Source organism: Canis lupus, chromosome 32, assembly GCF_003254725.2.
Source record: "Canis lupus dingo isolate Sandy chromosome 32, ASM325472v2, whole genome shotgun sequence".
In the NCBI taxonomy this organism is placed as follows: Eukaryota; Metazoa; Chordata; class Mammalia; order Carnivora; family Canidae; genus Canis; species Canis lupus.
This window is the reverse complement of record NC_064274.1, coordinates 36,266,796-36,278,223: the sequence shown is the minus strand read 5'-3', so window position 1 is coordinate 36,278,223 and position 11,428 is coordinate 36,266,796. Positions and strand designations below refer to the sequence as shown.

Genomic DNA, 11,428 nt, shown 5'->3' with positions numbered 1-11,428 from the left:
ATAACTCTGTATTTTACATGCTACATAAACTTTTCCACAGGCTGCAAAAAAGGGAAAACTTGCATTCTTTTTGTGAAACTATAACTGTTATCAAAATATGTCAGCCATGCAAAGAAAATATAAAGCAGACTAGAAAACACAAAGGTTTACTGACCATTAATAGCTGGTGACTGAGCAAAACATTTTCTGACAGTATTGTTCAGAAATATTAAATTATGGGGCAGCTGGGTGGTTCAGGTGCTGAGCACCTGCCTTTGGCTCAGGTCGTGATCCTGGGGGTTCTGGGATCTAGTCCCTCATCAGGGTCCCCACAAAGAGCCTGCTTCTCCCTCTGCCTATGTCTCTGCCTCTCTCTGTGTCTCTCATAAATAAAATTTAAAAAATATTAAAATATTCCACCACTTAATATAAGAGTGACCCCTAAAGTGAACACCAAAGAAAGAAGAGGAAGGGATTAATAAAACCAGAAAATAATATATAGAAACTATTCTTTAAATAAGATGGCCTCATGCTGCAGGGGCTGGAGTTTACATTTCCTAAGAAAATCAGAGAAAAGCATTACATACCACAGTGGCACATTCCAATCAGCTTCCATGAGATTGCTTGATATCAATAAAGGGAGACATTCACGACCTATATAGAAATTCTTCATATTATTTTTGAAATATGTGTAAAACATTAAATATTTTTATCTGGAGGAACGGTGCATCAGACTACCAATATATTTTCTTTAGTGAGTAAATGTATTTTGATTTCCACAATACAGAGAAACAGATGCAAAGGACTACTTTTAAAAGTTGATTTAGCATCTATTGTGGAGGAGATACAAACCCTTATGACTTCAAATAAATTGCTTTTGATGTTTAAAAATTAGATCAACATTAATGACAATTGGATCATTACCTTGCATCCATGGGAACTCAAGATAAAACCTTTTTCTCTGTGTTCATTACATAAAACACAAAAATGCAACCCACAGATGCCCTGACTTGCCTATTTGTTATGACCATTATCTCCAGTCTTTAAATAATTTGATTTCTTTCTGGGCATCATGACACACTTTTACCTCATCTTCCTTCCCTGTGGACATGTTAGCCTGAGTATTCATTTGTATGCTTCTTTTTCCATCAAATCCTAATCATTCTCTAAGATTCAGATATTGCTGTATTTAGAGGATTAATGTGATATTTATTATTTATGTGCACATATACTATGAATGGATGTTACATGTTAGTGCTCTTAGGTAAACAAGCCATAATTTGGTTAAAAGAAATATATATTCAGAATTTAGTGAAGGTGTTTTCATGTATTGTATCATGCAATAAGGGTGAAATTTTATGTAACATGCCATCAAACCTACATTATATAGAATATTCTTATGTAATACATGTACATACACATTTAGCAGATCTTTAAAGAGATGAAAGAGAATATTAAAAAGGACTTAGAAATGTATGTTTTTTTCTAGAAGAGGAAACATAGTGTATGTATTCGTATTTTCATAAACCAGTTTGCTAACTCCAGGATTTTGTAGCTACCAGAAAAAAAATATTTGGGAAGGGGGCAAGGTTTATGGCAACAGATATATTATCTAGCTATATGTCAGATATTTATTTCTTCATATATTTATACTATACTATAGTAAACACACTTATCGTTTTTTCACTTTTGCTTGTTATTTCTATTGCCACATTGGGACTTTCTGTGTTGGCTAAAGAACATTACTTCAAAGAGAATGTCATTTATGGACTTCCAGTTATATCATTTTCTAAAAAAAGGATAACTTTAATGCTTTATAACCATATTCTATTTATTCTAAAGCTGCTAAAGCATTTTTTTCATAATAGATTGATGAATTTGAATACCCTTTTATGACATATGAGCCTGGACTAGTCTTGTAAAGAAATATTTATTTTATACAAAATAGCATATGTAATTAAATGTTACTGTGTTATGTATCATCATTATTCATTTTGTGATCAACCTTAAAATCTCTACCTAAGAAAACAGTGAAAAAAATTGGCATTTGTGCCAATTTTAACAACTTTTTTTTAACAACTATTTTAAAATTTTAACATTTTAACAACTATTTTAACAACTATTTTAAAATTTCTTGCATTATAAGCCTTGGGATATATTCTTTGTCTAATTTTAAGAGCTCAGTTAATGAAAATGCTCTTATTAACCTTCAAGAGACATTGTGTAAGCACATTTGTAACAGCAACAACAAAACCCAGCATTCTGTCAGTGTTGTTGTACGAATGGCATGTCACAGTTCTTTTATACATTATAAAACAACGTTAAGCAGAGCTTATTAACATTTCTTCACAATTGTTTAGTTTGACAAGCTTGTCACAACTGCTCAGTCACCTGCTCACCTGCTGTTCATGACAAGCCTCTGACATTAATTCATAATTGCTTGGGGAAAATTAGCATTTGGCCTTTAGCAGCCAAACTCAACTAGACTTATAAAAGCTGTATTTTTTCTAGCTTTGGATAAATAAGGCCTGATAAAGAATTAGATTACATATGGAATGTATAAATGTATATCTACAATGAAGCCATAAGGGGAACACACCAAGGATTCTTGCAGATTATATGATAGAACATGATGATTTGTAAGTTCACCACAACAGATAATTTGACATGGTTAGCTTTATAATATGCCATTTGCAGATTGCACATCCAATTGTCACTTCAAAACTCCATCTTCCATTGTGAAGATTTTTTGTACAGGACATACACTTTTTTGCTGATTTTTATTTTCTGTTGTTCTCACTTGAAATTTTTACTTCTTTTAAACATGTAATTCACATTTTCAAACTTCTGCCTCTGATTAAACATATTAATATAATCTCATAACAATTAAAATCACTATTAATATTTCATATTTAATGAACTGAAAATTAAAATTCTATAGCATAAGACAAAATTTAAAACATAAGTAGAGGCCTAAGAAATTTTGTGGGATCAAAATAATACTAGATTAAGGTTTTCTACCTAAAAAAAATAAATGGAAATCAGCAATTTAATTTTAAGCTTCCTAATCTCAATGAAAATCAGGAAAAACAAATTGGTTTTGCACTCTCTAGGTGCTTTTAATTTCACTATCAAAGATATTAATACAATTAACCTAAAATTTTACTTTTCATATATTTACTTTGAAATTACATTTATAAATGGAAGTTAAGTTAGTTCCATTTGATCTTAAGTATAATTCAAAAATAATGTCAAAGTTGTTTTTTCTTTGCAGTGTTAACACGTTTTATTTATTTTTCTTTTTTGTTGTATTGGCTATTATCTCTAAGCCAGTGGACTTATTAGTTTGTGGGCACCTTTGTCTTTCTGATAAAGACTTACCTTCTTTGACAAAGAAAATTTTGTCTCTGTCTTTATCTTTTATTTATTATATTAAATTATAGTGACATATTAATGAAATTATTTCTTACATAAACTCAACCTGGGCACACTGTATTATACCTTTTTTTTCTATTTTTTTCTAGAGTCAGGTTAGGTAAGTGGTATTTTCTGTAAGATGATACTAATTTTTTTTTTTTGGAAAAGATGATACTAATTTTAAGTAAATTTTTAAATATATTAGCATAATGTTACCCATAAGATTTTTAATCAAGCTCGCCAGCATTGGCAGCTATGTTTTCTTATTCTTAACATTTCCTGTCTTAATATTTTATTAACTTATATTTCTAGATGCTTGTGCTATTTTGTTTGCTAAAAAGACAAAATATTTCATCTAGTTTATATTTGCTCTCTCATTCATTATTTTTATATTTTCCTTTTATTCCTTCCATTAAATTTTTTGACTCTTAAATTGGATGTTTAGATAGCTATATATTAGCCATTCTGTAAATATGTTTCCACTCACTTTAGCTTCAATCTATATATTTTTTTAAATAGCCCTATGCCTGACGTGGGACTTGAATTCATGATGCCCAGATCAAGAGTTTCATGCTCCACTGACTGAATCAGCCAGGCATCCCTCAACCTATATTTTTTATATTAAGTATTCTCATCAAGCATTATTAATTATGTCTTCTTCCATTTTTTTTAGTTGTAGGGTTTCTTTTATTTTGATATAATGGGCATCCAATATATTTATTAATATTCTGTATATTATTTATGCTCAGAGAAGGTGTTATGTATACCAGTGCTTTTTCCTTTGATTGGCTCTTTTTTATATAGTTTTTTTTTAAGATTTTATTTATTTATTCATGACAGACACAGAGAGAGAGAGAGAGAGAGAGAGGCAGAGACACAGGCAGAAGGAGAAGCAGCCTCTGTCCAGGGAGCCCGACATGGGACTCCATCCAGGGTCTCCAGGATCACACCCCAGGCTGCAGGCATTGCTAAACTGCTGGGCCATTGGGGCTGCCCTGATTGGCGCTTGTTGCTTTACCTTGCAGATGGCCAAATTCCATATATGTAACGTTTATCTGGAAAATAATAGACCTTCTACCTGCCAGAATGGCTGGAATCAAAAAAGACAACAAATAACAAGTATTGGTGAGACTGTGGATAAAAGGGAACACTCATACACTATTTACTGGTGGGACTGTAAACTGGTATAACCTTATGGAAAATCCTACAGAGGTTCCTTTAAAGGTTAAAAATAGAACTATCATACTATCTATTAATACCATTTCTGGGTGTTTGAAGAAATAGAAAATGCTAATTTGAAAAGATTTATGCACCCTTCTGTTCATCACAGCATTATTTACAAAAGGCAAGATATGGAAGCAACTTGTGCCCATCAATAGATGAATGGATAAAGGATATTTTACGCAAAGATAGAATATTAGACTTAAAAATGAAGGAAATTCTCTTTGTGACAACATACATGGACCTAGAGAGTGTTATGGTAAGTGAAATATGTCAGACCCAGTAATACAAATAGCATATGATTTCACCCATATGTGGAATCGAAAAAACAAGTCAAACAAATCAGAAACAGACTTATATATGCAGAGAACAAAACTGATGGTTGCCGGAGAGTGTGAAATTGCATAGGTAGATGCTATAGGTGAAGAGAATTAGAAAGGGTATAATTTCATTTATAAAATAAATAAGCCACAGGGAATAAATTCCAGCATAGGGACTATAGTAATGATAAAATAATTACGTGTGATGACAAAGGGTAACTAGACTTGTTGTGGCCATTTTGTAATGTGTATAAATGTCAAATCAAATCATTTTATTATATACCTGAAACCAATATAATGTTGTACGTCACTATGCTTCAATTAAAAAAAAAAAGTAAAGTCTACCTTTTACTTGGTTGTGATAGAAATGTGCCGTTTTCTTTTCTTATTCTGGAAAGGGCAATTGACTGGCAGGTTCTTTGCTGCCTTCCTTGATCCATGCTGCATTCATGCCAAGCCACACTTCCCCCAGGGTGCTTCCAGGCAATGACTGAGCATGGTATCATACGCATGCAGATTCATTCTTGTATTATGTGGACCTCCTCTACTGTACAACTCTGGCTTGAGAACTGTATTCGTTGCCTATAATGATGGCCAGAAATGTGGCTCTAAACAACTGAAATTCTTTCTCAACCAGTTCTAGATGCCAGAATTTTGAAATCAGAGGCACTGAGCTGTAATCAAGGAGTCTGCAAAGGAGTGTCTTCTCTGGATGCTCTAGAGAAGAATCCATTCTTTGCTTCTTCCAGCTTCTAGTGACTGTTGGCATCTTGACACTAGTGGTTGCATCATTCCAATCTCAGTCTTTGTGGTCACATTGCCTTCTTTTCTGTGTGGTCTTCTCTGTGTTAAATCTCCCTCTACCAGTCTTATAAGGACACATCTGATTGCATGCGTTTTTAAGATAATGTCTACAGTTCAAGATCCTTAATTTTATTGTATCTTTTATCATATAATGTAACATCCATAGGTTCCAGGATTGGGCCTGATATTTGGGCGGGGGGGGGGGAGGGCATTTTCAGCATACCAAAAAGGCTCCCTTTTATCCTGGCCAAAATGTTCTTAAAGGTGTACTTCAGGATAAGACATGTCCTGTCTAGTTGTCCTTTACTACCTTACTAATTTCACAGTTAGTAGATATGCAGTGCCTTCTGAAGATTCATTCTGCACATGCCTGCTTCCTATTTTTTACCCATCACTGCCATATCCTTCTATTAATATTTTGCCTGTCTTAAATCTTCTTGGTCTTTACCATTATTCAACAATAGAACTAGTACATGAGCATGTTAACAGAGTGGCCAAAGTAGCAGAAATAAAGGTTATATATGGCCTGGAAAGCACAGATTTCCACTTATGAAGTTCAGTCTAGCCACAGATACTTCTGAGTATCCAACCTGTCTGCAATGAAGCTCAATGCTGAGAAAGTGATACAACACTACTACTTACTACTTGGATAGGCAAAAAATCCACTTGGCAACATTGAATACATTGGGCATTTGCTGTCATGGAAGATCCAGTATTTTGTTCTCACAAGGTCAGATACCTATTCTGAATCTAGATTTGCATTCTTAGTCCATAAAGGGTCACCCACAATCATCTGTGGGCTTATTTATGAAATGCCCAGTCCATAAGCATGAAATCCCACACAACAGAGCATCTGACCAGTGATCCACTTGACTGTGAAAGAGATGCAGGATGGTGCACTGTACAATACCTGGAATAATAGACATTCAATAAATATTAGCTAAATTAATAAATTGAACTATATGTTTTATATTCATATAATATAACAGTATGAAGAATGGTTTGGGGGATAGATAATAATAGCTATCATTTATTGAGTCCAGTCTTTAAAGTGATTATGTCATTTAATTCTGACACTATCAAAAACGGTTCCCCAATTTATAAGTGACAAAAATCAGGCACAAATAGATTATATCAACTCCTAATTCACACAGTTACTAGGTAGAATAGGTTCATAACATGATTGTTTTGACTCCTAGGCCTTTCCTTACATTTTAGAGAAAACATGATAAGCTTTAATCATGCAGAAATGCAGATCACAAAGTAGCATATGCATTTTGTGGTGAATAATCTCAATTTGAGGATATTCTTCAAAAATTCAGACTGCATCATGATGTTAGGAAGAATTATAAAGACAATAGAACAGTAGTGATAGTCCCAACATCAGAAAAGTGGGAATCTTTAAAGAACAATGAAAAATTGAAAAATATATAATTACAAAAGCAATTTAAAGTTTTAGGAATTAACTCAAGTACTTCGGTGTTAAACCATTTTTAACTATACTAAAGAGGTTTTCACTTCAGCATAATTTTCAGACTAAAATTATTTAATGTACCAGAGAAAAAATTATGTAAAGTTTCCAATTTGATAATTGCACTTTTGACAAAAACTAAAGAAGACCTAAAATTTTTCAAATGATTATATTATCTAACATTCCATCAGGTAGTATATATCTACTATACATTTAGGTATTTTCTAAACACAGCAGCAAAGATTATCTTTCATAAATTAGTTATGATCATAATTAGTGAAAAGTTTGGTTAATATATATATTTTTTCCCAAGATTGTTTCAGAACTTTTAAAATGAGTATATGTAAACACAAACACATGCACATATAAAAATATATATAAAATGCAGTTTAAAAAATTGCTATAGGGCAGCCCAGGTGGCTCAACGGTTTAGCGCCGCCTTCAGCCCAGGGTTGATCCTGGAGACCCGAGATCAAGTCCCACGTCAGGCTCCTTGCATGGAGCCTGCTTCTCCCTCCGCCTATGTCTCTGCCTCTGTCTGTCTGTCTCTCTCTCTCGTGAATAAATAAATAAACTATTTAAAAAAATTGCTATGGAGGGAACAGTGCTATTCCTTGTATATGATGCATCCATGGATACTAAAAACTAGACACATTTAGAGTTGTATCTGTACTGGATTTTCAGAGATTAAAAGGCTAAAATGTATTATAATGTAACTAAAACATTAAGTTAAATAAAATCCTTTCATATCATAAACAGAAAAAAAAATCTCTATATTTTACATAAATTATATGCTTCCTAGCCCTTTTCTGTAGGCAGTGCTCTGCTGTACCAGGACAGTTTCTTTTCTCATTCAGCCTAGCATTTTTCTGCCAGTGTTTTAGAGTAATTTTCGGCATGGTCTTCTACTCTCCTCCCCTCCAGTTTTCTCAGACTGTCTTTGCTTAATACAGATACATTTGGCAGCAACCAAGCTGGCAGTTTCGCAGCAAGGTCTCTGGCATCCCTGTAGGCAGCTGCTTTGTCAACAGCAAGAAGGTGATCCAGTGCTTGCCCACTCTTCCAAGGTTTTGCCTGTACCCCATTACAAAACTTTGTCATCCAGTGACTCCAGCCTCTCACTCCCCAGTGGGGTCAGAATTGTAGGCTTAGTGAGAGGTTTGAGTTTGGTCCTTTCTTTTTAACTCTCCACCAGCCCTAAAGGTAGTGGTTCTCCTCTATTTTTATTGTCTTTTAATTCCTTAGAATTTTCTTTGCCTCATTGCGTAGTCAATGCCCTTTTACTAGTTGATTCTCACCTTAAGTTTTGCTTGTCCTGACCCCATCCTGGGCACTAATACAAAATGAAATACGATTGCTCAAAAGTGAAATTTCTTCACTTCCATTTCTAACCAAGTGTTTAAGTGACAATTTTCTCAGGGAGATTTCATCAGTGAGGTCCATTTGTTGGCTCTAGGAAAAAAATTATTAACTGGCCTTATAAGAAGGAGGACCTGTGGGTTTAACCATCTATAAAACATACCTTCTGTCGTTGCCACAACCTGCGATGTCATTCACTAGGTATTGTTTAGTTCCGTTCCTGACACCAGTATTTCAGCTTGACTGTAAGTCTGTTTCAAATATGTTTTAATGTCAGTGGAAAACAGAATTGAATTCAAGATGGATGGGAGGTATGACTTTCCCTTAAGCAATGAGATCAGGGGCTGGGTAAAAGTACATGGGAAAAGGGAAATAAATATCAAAGCTGCTGTTCCAACTCGTCGTTCAGGTGCAGACCATTTGGGGACAACATACACGGGGATTTTTGCTACGGTAGAATAAATGCATTCCATGAAAACCTTGCATTCTGCAAAATCTTAAAATACACAGGGTTTATTAGAGTAATAGGGTTGAACCAGTGCTCTTGAAACTAGCATCATTCTGTAACAGATTTAAATACACACATACAACAACAACAAACAAAATCCTTGGGACGCTGAGGCGTAAACTCGCCACCAAAGGCAGGCAGCTCATTTATGGCTTTAGACTTCCTACAGGGATGGTAAAATTACACCCCCAAAATGAAAATTAAAGTGAAAATACTGGCTTGCTGACCTCTATATAATGCAGATTGCAATGGGACCTGTAAGCATTAGGGAGGTACAAGCTGCCAGGAACCTAGAACTGCATAAAGGAGGGAGCAGTATTTATGACTTTATGAAACAATACTTTGCAAGCACTTTATCACTAAAACAACAATAAAAAGTAAAACCAGTAGCATTCCGCCCTGGGCAGTATCCATGCTTTTATTCCTTTCTTGTTGAATATTAGAATTCTATTTATGACATTCTGGCTGTCTTTATTGCAGAAAATAGTTCATACTCCAACATATGTCCATTTTAATGCACATAATTTTCCCTTTTTCTAGTCACTGCTAGGTTGTTTTAGGAACACGTGTTGTAGCAGAATGCAATGTATATGAAAGTCGATTTTTGCAAAATTCTTTGCTCAGTTACCTTTATGTGTTTGTGTTACTCCTAGACACTGGCTTATCTCAGTTGGAAGTCCGATGGTTTATACCATTAATCATTATATTTCTTTTTATACTAAGATGGGAGACTCATGGTAAAAATATAAATGCAAAATCTGATATATAAAGCACTGTGCTCTTATGAGCAGTACAAATTATGTTAGCATGTTTGTCTAATTGTCACTAAGATCAGAGACAGAATGGAATTTCAATTTTTATAAATGTTGTATCCCATGTATTTTATCCAATCTGTCACAATGAATCAATGAATAACAGATTCTATAGATTATAATTCTTGCTTGTATTGTTTTTGAATTAGAATTCCAGACTTCTAGAGCAGAATATTTATAAACTAGAAAAATACTATGAATTATTTTCCCCAATTAAGGAATAAATTGGTATATACATTATTTCTTAAAGATTTCATTTGTTTTAGAGAGAGTGTGTGTGTATACAAACCTAGGGGAGTGAGTAGGAGGTAGGGGGGAGAATTTCAAGCAAGCCTGACCCAGGGCTTAATACCATGACCCTGAGATCATGATCTGAGCTGAAACCAAGAGTCAGACATTCAAGCAACCAAGGCACCAAGGTGGCCCAAGTATATACATTATTTCTAACATAAAATGTTTTGATATACTACTCACTTTAAGCATATTTTAGTTACCTTCAAAATAATAGACAAGATAATATCTGAAATGTTGGTCTTAGATCTACAGAATTTTTGACTATCTGTAGAATACACCAGAATGAACTAATTTTGTTGGGGATTAAATAATTCTACGTTGATCATAAAAATTCAATCTTTATTAAAATAATAACACTAATAAGCTGGTTAAAGTTGGCATTTACAAATAAAATTCCATTTTATTGTGATCCCAGATTGCAATATATGTTGATAATAGTTCTTTATAAAACATTTTAATCATTGGAGAATTTCTAAAATGTGGGATAATATCAAATTTTGTTACTGTCAAATGATCCTTTATTAAATATTTTTGTTTGTAGTTCTTAACTAGCTGGGCATTCTATTGCACCACTCTCGATGTCTACGGTGTCATGACGGTGGCTGCCATCAATATTGCAGCCCTCAGATCCAGTAGTCCCCAGGATCTCTTTAAAGCTTCTAGAGAGCCCTCTGTCTAAAGATTGGTGACGCATCTGTTGGGTAATGTGAAAATATCATCAAAAGTGATATTTCCATTGTGCTTAATGTTTCTCTGCTTTTTGTCTCTTGGTAATTTCTTGAGGGCTTTGATAATCAGGGCAGAAGCAGAAGGTACCCCTTCAATCTGAATCTGTCTGTTCTGAATGGTCAATTTCACTGTAATCCTCAGACCCTTCCAATCACCAAATACTTTGGTAGTATCATCACCAATCTTTTTGGAGACAGGTCCAGGAGGCCAATCCTCAGCACCAGTGCAGATATGCACCAAGTTCTGGCCCCACACACCTCAGGTATAGAACTTTCAACTCTTTGAGGTAGAATTTAGGTGGCATGGTGGAGGCAGAATGTGCTGGATGAAACCAGATTCCGGGGCATCAAAGAGAGCTGTGTCAAAAGCCTCTGAGTCAAAAGCCAAAAGATTCAGCATCAGATAATTTCTAAATACAAGTTCATACTGGTGAACAGGTGCTATCTACAAACATACTGCTTTTTATCACTAGTACAAAAATAGTTATATAAAAATATATGCAAGATGTATATTA

The 11,428-nt window shown here is 34.2% G+C and overlaps 1 pseudogene; it reads right to left on the bottom strand.

Moving 5' to 3' along the window:
- Positions 1 to 10,729: 10,729 nt before the first annotated feature.
- LOC112671701 (60S ribosomal protein L12-like) lies at positions 10,730 to 11,224 on the bottom strand (annotated as a pseudogene).
- Between the last annotated feature and the right edge of the window lie 204 nt (positions 11,225 to 11,428).